Source organism: Limanda limanda, chromosome 19 (genome assembly GCF_963576545.1).
Source record: "Limanda limanda chromosome 19, fLimLim1.1, whole genome shotgun sequence".
NCBI lineage: Eukaryota > Metazoa > Chordata > Actinopteri > Pleuronectiformes > Pleuronectidae > Limanda > Limanda limanda.
In genome coordinates, this window is record NC_083654.1 from 6,449,393 (window position 1) to 6,459,470 (window position 10,078).

The following is a 10,078-nucleotide window of genomic DNA, read 5'->3' on the forward strand; positions in this document are numbered from 1 at the left end:
TGTCCTTTGCTGTCACTCTGTCACTGTTTGATTGTGTGTGTGTGTCTGTGTGTGCATGCGTGCATGTGTGTCTGTGTCTATGTGTGCGTGCGTGCGTGTGTGTCTGTGTGTGTGTTAAATACAGATAGTGAGTGTAAAGCCCTGTTCTCCTCTCTTTCAGCTCTTATGTAAGCTCCGGCGCTGAGAGGCTTCATCGAGCTTTGGCAGCCACTTCCCCTGTCTCTCCCTCACTCTCTTCCATCTTTGCCATCCTTAGCAGACTGGGACTCGCTATAAATATTTCATATGGCACAGTGCATGTGGGAAAATTGTATTTTTAGACCCTACCAGTGCTTTCACCCTAAGCCAGCCCTCTGTGAAGCCAGACAGCTTTTTGGGATTAATTTGACTCACCTTGTGTGTGCGCATGTACAGTGGGATTGGCCTTGATTCAATCGATCTATTCTGATCTCCACTGGCAACAGTTGCAGCATTGATTCTCGATGAGCTTTTAATTCAATAAAGTTACTGTTTTGGGGACTTGAGTCTTGGGATTTTATGCAAGGTGATCCGTCTCTCAGAGGACAGCGAAGCACAAGCTGGGGAGTGCAAGGGGAAATGAGAGAGTAGGAAGAGAGAGGAGCTTGAGAAAAGCCTGAGTGATTGCAGTAGCGAGGGACGGGATGTTAAAATGCAGAGCACACCCTTCCCCCGGCCAAGACATGCATGCATGAACATGAGCAGCAGACAGTGGTCACACACTAACACTTGCAAACACCCGCGGATGTAATGTGTTCACTTGGATATAAAAGAACAGAGGAGAAATGCTACCCAGTCATTGGCAGGTTAGGCCTTTGACATGTCCTTGGGTCATTAGCCACAACAGTGAGGCCATTTTTCTCTGCATAGACTGAGGAGGATACATTCAGCTTTCAATCAAGACACCTAACATCACAATGGTTAATGTCACAATGGAAACAAAGAGGATGCAAAGTGATTATATTTCTCTCCACGGTCTATTTTACTCCTGATATGTTAGCTGATGGGTTTTTGAACGAGGCTGTGGGTAACTGGGTCGATTACACACCCGCAAACACACACTCCCACCTAGAGTGCCCTCAATCTAACCTTGAAGAGCACAGTGAGCGCTTTATCGAGCTGCCTCCTTTACTGGTTTATAAGCTCTCCAGTAAGATGCGGAATATAAATCAGACTCATTAAAAGCCGGCGTGTACGTTGGATGTTGGCTGTGTCGTCAGCCCACAGAACACCCAGCGGAAACTAGCTTTTCACAGAGCAAGAGCAATAGGAGCAGGAAGAGTAACAGAGCAGGAAATACTATGGCAACAACCTTGATGGATTTTTTTTTTTGGATTTTATATTCCCTCCTCTGTGTCTGCCTTTCTTCCCCAGCTCGTTTCTCTCCTCCTGCCTCTCCTCGCTCTCCTTTCCTCATCGTATTCCTGACATGAGGACGGCAGCTATCCTGACTGTTAATGAGGGACAGCGTTTTTTTTTTTCCTGCCATGTGTGAGGGAGGAAGAAACTAAGAAAGTGTTTTTGTGCGTCCGTGCCTCTGTGCGGATTTTGGACGACTGTGAGGCCAAGAGAGGAGAAAGAGAGAGTGAATAAAAGATAAAGGGAGATTTGCTCGGCAGCTCTCTTGCCTCGATCTGTTTCCTTTTTGTTACTAGGCAACACCTGCAGGCATGCACTAAATAAAGCTTTGTACCCGCTACCCCCTCGCCCCACCCCCCCTCCCTGTCTCCAACTCCAACTAACACTCCGTCTCTCTCCTCATCAACCTCATCCATCTCTCCTTTCCTGATTAATCCCACAAGTCTCCAGGACCCTTACCTTTCACCCCTCCATCCCAGCATCCGTTATACTTTTCCCTGGCACACCCTGTTCTTTCCTGTGCTGCCCTCTTCCTCTCCTATAATCCCTTCTACACATAGAACATAGGCGTTATTCTTTTGGTTGGGCTTCTGGTTTGACACTGAACAGGCACGATGGAGCTTTTGCATGAATTTCGGAAGAGCATTCTGATAATAAAGTCAAGTGTATTATTCAAATAGACATTCATATACCGCTCCTTGCAGTATGCGACAACTGGTGATCCACCATACCTGTTTGTCTTTTACTGTAATTTAACAATGTTCACATAGGTAAAACAGGACAACTGGAAAAATAAAAGAGACTGCATGGACCTGTGATGGTGATGAAACCAGAAAATCCAATTCAGATTCTTCTCATGGATCAACAGGCTGACGTTTTCCTCTTTATTTAACATGCTCTTTTTATTATTCATTATTGCTGACTCTTTCTGAAAATATCTTACTGACATTGAAGCCGTCGTCAGCGTCGGCCCTGCAAACCCAGACCATGCAGATGATGTCCCACTGACGGAGGATAACAGGGTTTGAGTTGTGGCAGCACCTCCCAGCTCAGCTGAAAAAACATACTGTTCTATAGAATATAAGTTTTTTTCATTTTTCATTAAGTTCTTTTTTTATATTTTTGCTCTTTTGTTTTAAATAGTTTGATGATTAATAGTTTGAAGACAATTTAACAAATGTTTTGACCACTGAATTTGACACATTTCATACTTTTCATTTTTCTTCCTCACCAAATAATTACTTATCATGAATATTTCGAAATAACTAACACATTTAACATTTTTTTAACATTTTCCCCAGAAGAGAAAAAGCATGTCCATTCTCTCCCTGCTCTGCTCTGCCCTCTTTCTTTCTTGACACTGGCGCGCTTTCTTCTCCCCCTTCACCTCCTCCTCCTCCTAGTCACCCACTGCTGCACTGATCTGGTTCTCGGGAGGCCTGTCAGCAGCTCTGGAGGTGTCTGGTATAGCTTGGCTTCGGCAGAGCTGGGCGTCGACACCTGGGTGGTTTCAACCGATACGAGATCAGTGACGGCCTCGTTGGTGACAGACCCAAGTCACTGGGAGAAGTTACGGGCAAAGATTTCCACCCACCTAACGGAAGGGGCCATCAGGGGAGGAGAGCAAAAGAATCACTGAGCCTCTGAAACTCAAAATGTTGACAGTCCCCAGGGTTAGACTAGCAATTAGCCGATAACGTTGCTATGCCAGGCCTACCAGTTCCCTCAGGGCTCCTAACCTGAGTTTTGAACTCTTCTGTTCTGGTTGAGCAGGTGCCGTGGGCCTAAGGCGGTAACCCAATCCCTGGTGGTGGTGTTTTCCTCTAGATCCCTTTGTTTGTTGGCTTGCAGTGTCACGGGAGGTTAGTTTATGGACCCTACCCATTTTGGTTCCCTGCCGCCATGCTAAGCCCCAGCCCTGCTTTTATCACTCTGCCTAAGTGCTAGTTTTATGTTATTCGGTTAATTGATTCTGGTGTTTGACATTTTCTTCAGTTTCGGTTGGATTGTTTTTTTTGTAATTTTAAGTAATTTTCCTCTTAAACTGAAACAGTCTCTCACCCAGTGGTATCTGATGAGCCAGTGTGACCTTACTGATTCACCATTAGCTTAAGTATTTGGAGGTAAAACTCCCCCATGTGGCATGGTTGCAACAATTTTTTAAAAATTTGAGTAAATGCTGATTCTAACTACTCCTGCTTACGTCAACCAATTCTAACCTTTGAATTATCAAAACATTCAGGAATTTGTTTCTTTCCTTTTTGAAATATTCAGCTTTGACCTACACAATATATATTTGCTTTATTCAGCAACGAATTTCAACAAGTCTTCTTCTCTTTTTTCTTTGCTCAGTTTATTGGCATGTGGCAACCAACATCAAGGAGCATTACCGCCATCTACTGTGTTGGTGCACTATGCCTGGAGTTACTCGTTTCAGCCATTCAGCATTCACGCTGCTTTTTAAGAAGGAGAGGTATCATCTAGTTTTCAAAATTCTGGTTCATAAAAGAACAAAACAGAATGTGGCTTTGGTTGCTACATAAACCAAGATTAAGAGTTCCTTCATTATGAAACCACTTAGATCAAAGGCAATTCTTGAAACTCTGATTAACTGAGCTTTAACAAAACAACAGTTGAAATTTATAAAGGGTTTATTCTTTATGATGTGCTAATGTAATCGCTTAGATCAAAGAAAAGCCTTTGCAACCTCAAATAGCCTTTGATCGATTAGAAGTAGAAGTTCAGTATGCCACCTGCCAATAATGAGCTTACAATGCAAGGGATTGCATTAATAATACTTGATGTCGGTTGCCACCCGCCAATAAACTCACTCAAATGGCTAAATCAATTAAGGGTTTAAAACACAAGAAAAAACCTGATGAAGTTAAACTTTTTCATTTGCCAGCTGTAGCGAATGGATTCTTCTTGCTGGAGACACTGGGCTCTGGCACTTATGGAATTGTGCAACAGTGCTTAAAAATAGACACTAAGGAGTTTGTGGCTCTGAAGGTTGTATCGTGTGTACATGGCCAAAAGGAACTGGAAAATCTTGAAGCACTCCGGAAGATTGGTCAAGACAAGAATAACCTGGTCAGGTTCAACGGGCATCACATACAAGGGGACAAGCTACTTCTGGAATTTGAAAAGCTGGATATGACTTTGCTTGATTGGATCGAAATGTGCGGGGACAAGGGACAGCCTCTGTCGGAGATTCAAGTGATCACAAAGCAGTTGTTGGTGGCTCTGACTGCCCTCAAGAGCCTAGGTCTAGTACACACAGACATCAAGCCAAACAATATAATGTTGGTGGATCATCGGCTACATCCCACAAAGGTGAAGCTGATTGATTTTGGAATGGCTACTTCGGTCTCCAAATTGGACATTGGACATAATTTCCAGATTCTTGGTTTCAGGGCTCCTGAAGTCATGCTGGGACTTCCTCTGAACGAGGCTATGGATATGTGGGCTCTTGGTTGCATCATGGCCTACCTGTACCTCGGCACATGTTTGTATAAGCTAGGTACTTGCAGATTTCAGTCAATGAAGAACTTGGTACAGATAAATGGTCAGCCCAATGATAACCTGCTGAATTCTGGAAGGTACACAAATAGGTTTTTTACAAAGAGAAAATCGTGGATGCTGAAGGAGCATTGCAGCTGCGAGGAGTGTACAGTACCCCAAAGGAAATGCAGATCGTCCTCGCAAAGCAGTAAGGGGAGCACGGCGTCCTCTACGCTTCAGGAGCACAGGCAGTTTGCCAGTCTCGATGAAATTGTGTTGACTCGCCCAGAAGCGGTTGAAAATGAGGACACACAGGCCTTTTTAAGCCTCCTAAAACAGATGCTGCATGTCGATGCAAAAAAAAGAATCACCCCCAGGGAAGCTCTGCGACATCCCTTTATGACCCTGAAGCACTTTCCTAGTGAGGGAGTCTCCTATCCTGAACCGCCATCAGCCCGTGTGAGAAGACAAGTGAGACGATTGGCAGGATGCAATGCAAAGGGCAATAAACCTTTTGTAAGGGCAAAAGTAAGATACAACTCATTTGCTAACAGAAGTAAAGCTGTGGCATTACCTGGAAGGGCAAGAGGTGGTCGTGGAGGGAAGATCACTGGCACTGATAAACGAACCAGAGGTCTTGCTGAAATTCGTACCCAAAATAAATATGTGAAGAACGTTCTCCAATGTTTTAAATGGCTGATGGCACCTTGTTGCAATGTGGATGTTGTTGATGAAACTCAGGTCTGACCTTGCAAGGGCTATGAGGATGTAGAGAATGAAAAAAATGTAATAATAAAACACAGAGCCCACAGTGCATCAAAATGTGTAACTGTCAACAGATACTGGAAATTCTCGATAAATTGTTTCCAATGTTCACGATAATCAATGACAACATTTTCATGTCTTGGTAGATGGAATGTGAAACATTTCAGAATTTTATCTCACTAACAGAATTGTTTCAAATGTTTTGAAATTTCGTCATCATGTCACCATCTTTAAGTGAGTTTTGCACTCAAGGAGCAATCAAACCTTTTTACAAATATATTACAGGCATCCCTATACTGTCAAGATGAAGTACAGAAACGGACACAATTTTATCTTGAAAACCGCTTTTTTACAGTAGTAATAGTTAGAATCCTACAGCCTTTAGTCTGTCCGATACATCATGAGTGAAGTGAGGTCACCTGGCAGGTACTGGAGGTACTCGAGCGTATTTAAAATGGGCCTGAATGGAGCCATCCCTGCCACTTTTATCTGGGGAATCTAATGAACGTGCAATATCAGTGCACAGGGTGAGCAGGCAACCCGGCCCTGACTTGAACATTACTCTACATTCTCAATTTATTTACCTTGAGAATATTATTAGTTTTTGGTGATATATCAGCAGGAACAGGTTGAGGTGCTGAGGAGAGAGAGAGAGAGAGAGAGACAGACATGAAGGCAGTAAACACAGCGTAGTTTGGGAGCGCTGGCAGGTAAAGCTAACCCCAAACTGTCATTCTGACATACAGCCCCCTCTTTCTCTCTGTGCTGTGGAGGATAAATCTTGGGACCATATATGAGCTCAGTCACCTTGACAGGCTGTACGTGAGGACAGTGTGTTAGCAATGACCCTGTGCTGTTGTAATCTTGGGTTTGACCGACACAAAGGAATTTTATGCTTTTATATTTGGAAAATAGCAAGAATCATAACACAAGTTTACATGTGAAAATATTTATAGCAACACCATACAACTTCAGCAACAGTGCCCCCTGCAGCCATACGTTATGATTATTATGTTTTTCCATGTAGACAAAAAACAATGTCTATCAATGTGTTGAGTGGAGCTCTGACCCAGGAGAGCTGCCGTTCAATTCCAGTCAATATTTTTTTTTTTAATTCCACACTGAATATTGCAGATAAAAGCTGCTTTTAGCTACTTCTTTAACCAATCTACAGTTCAGCATTACTCTTGAACTTGCTGGGACTGATTCTGGCCATTTAAGCTACGACTATCAGTCAGTTACAGTCATCTCACTGAAGGTGGAAACCTACTCACTCAAGTTAGAGCAAGAACAGGCATCTGGGGTGAGGAGTGGGAATGCAAGTGGCCCCATTTTAAAGGTCTCACGCTCCTGGTTTTAATCTGATGACCTTATTTTGCCTCCTCCGGCTTTGAACTGGCCTGATGCAGGAGTGGGTGTCACCTGCACAATAGGACATTAGAGGTGAATTCAGATTCAAATGAAGACAAACAATTCAGCAGACAATGAATGGCGCTATGTGTGTAGTGTGCATGGACACACAGAGAGAGACAGAGACAGAGAGAGACAGAGAGAGACAGAGAGAGACAGAGAGACAGAGAGAGACAGAGAGAGAGAGAGAGAGAGAGAGAGAGAGAGAGAGAGGATGGGAGGAGGAAAAAGGATTTAAGTCTGTGAAAGCTGCAGCGTCATACGCTAGAGATCAGAGTGTGTATCAGAAATAAAAACACATAAGACCTGCACTTCCGCTGTGCATGTGTGCTGTGGGCAGATTGTTGTACTCTGTGGGTGCAATGTGCACACATGGGTACAAATACACATTGGCTTTGAACAACAACACTATCAGACGGAACCAACATCCATAACCTGAGATTTACCAGAGGATTTTTAAAGGGCAAGCATTTGTCTGCGTCTCTGGATTTGGTTTAATCCAAACATTAAACACAAGATTACACACACACACAAACAACACACACCTCTCTGTCAACCTCTCTCCAAAGTGTTTGTGTGAATTTGCCTCCCTCAGTCTCTCAGAGTTGCGTAAAAGCTTGATTATATAATCTCAAACATATATGCATGTCCATGAGGCTGAGTGCTTGAGGGCACAAGGCATGCTAGTGCATCTCACAGAGAGGATTTGGAGGAGGAGGAAGAGATTGAAAATAAAAGAGGGGAAGAGAGAACCACTTGAGGTACTCTTGAGTTCTCCACTTCACTTCTACACCTCTCCTGCTTTCAATCCACTCATGCTGCTCCCAGATCTACACATTATATATTATTAATTTCCTTTAAAAAATACGAAAAGCAATGGATGATGTCACTACTTGTCACAATATTTGTAGAGTAGTGTCTGTGGCATTTTTACAAAAGTTGAGCAGTTGAACAGTGATTGGAAATGAAAAGCTACCTACAAAAAGCAACTGTCATGCTAAAGAAATGGGCAATTTCTTTAGCTCACTCCACCAGGCCCCCTGGTACAAAGTCTGCAGAAGGTTGGGAGAATCCAATGAGAGAAGACAGCAGGGGATCCACCGCTGGATTCACCACTAGTGAGTTGGGGGGGGGTTGATGATGCTTGTAACATGCGAAAGCTCTCTGTGATCTGTGACAGAGATCTCTGCAGTGGGATTAATACGTCACTTCCTGCCTCTGCCTGCTGCACCCGACTGCTCCACCTCTCGTCTGAATGACGCGGGGATTTGTTGCGATTGGGAACTCGTCTGTGCAGAGAACCTCCCGCTGTGTTGTGCATGTGTGAAGACAAACTGCGGGTAAAGGCCGGACTCAATTCTTTGGACTTTACCTGCAGGTCATGTCTGAAAATGGTTATACAGTCCAAAAGCTTTGAAAAAATTCTGATTTACAGTTTATAAACACTACTTTATTTAATTTTGTTGAAGAAAAAAGCAGTTGGTTTATCTGAGCTTTTCACCACTACAAAGACTAACTCTCGATTGGTCGAACATGTGAAGCTGATACCTGGCTTCAAATATATATCATCACCACAAGATGCTAGAGTTTGTATCCAGGATATTTGACAGCGGGAGGAAGTGGAGATGCGTCATTTATCTTTGTATACAGTCTATGGCTAAAGGTTGGTTCGGACAGAATGACACAAATATTATAGCTTTACATCTTTATAAACATGTGGGTTAATAGAAAATAAAAAAAACTGACCGAAGGAAAACAGTCGGAACTAAAGTTTCTTTTGAATTCTGAGATCAGGGACCCCACATGCAGCTACCAAGTTAGCTTTACAGTTCGCTGTCCAATTCAGACTTTTACGTCATCACGCCGAGTGAAAGGTCTCGGTTTGAGAACACTTCAGAATCACAAGTGCTTCCTGAAAGCTCTACCAGGGAGAAGGATAATCAAAATGGAGTGGATGTGAGTGGTATGGAGAAAATTAGAGACAAAGGACCGATGGTAAAGTAAATTGAACGTAAAAGAAAAGAAGAGTGGGGAGTATACGGGAGAAGGAAGACTGTGCAGACTCGATGACATTACTAGTATTAGCAGGCTGGCACTGAACGTGGAGACTAAAAGGCAGAACACATCACTCACACTGACAAACCAGTGCACACACACCGAAAACACACAAAGAAGAACTAAGCTGAAATATACGCACTGACTTAACTCAAACGCTCACTTCCACACACACACACGTCTCAGTAACAACTTTTGCCTTATCTTCAAACCTTTCCCCATATCTGTCCAATTCAATTTATTCATCCCCACCCTCTCTCTAACCCTCCATCCACTCACTTCTCTTCATCTGCCCGAGGCTTTTATCATTCTCAACTCCTTCCATTTCCATGTGCGAGTATTTTTACTTCATCCTCGACTGACTCCACAAGCGGCCCCCCCGCCCGCTGCTACGTCTTCCTCTCCACTCTCAAATACCTTATACCCCCTCTCTTCCTGATCTTGCTCCTCCTCTCCGCCCCCTCCCTCAGCCATGTTGTCAAGTAAAAAGCCATGGTGTCTTTCTTTTCCATCTGTCTGGACCGTGCAGGGAAAGAGAGCAGAGCCGTTCGAGAGGATACAACTGGGTTTACTCTTCCACATGGAAGTAACCCAAACAATGACTCCTGGTGTCTGAGACTTGTCCCCTTCGGCCTCTGCAAACATCCCCATCACTGGCGTATCCAGAGCAGAGGGAATTGACACGACAGCCTCCCTGTTGAATGTTAGTAGTCACTGCTGTGCGCTGTAGACGAACGGAGCCGACACAGGAAGAGCGAAGGATAAAGAAGAGAAAATAAGAAGTAGATTGGGAGAAATAAAAGAGAGAAGAGCTGAGGAGTGCAGGATGCTCTCTGTGGTCCCTCTGTTCTCTCCCATCACCAGAGAGAGGTGAGGGGGCTGGTTGTCATGACAGCTGTTGTCATAGCAGCTGGACTGAGTAATAAACAAGAGGATGAGATGGCCGTGTATCCAGTGCAGTGAAGCCACC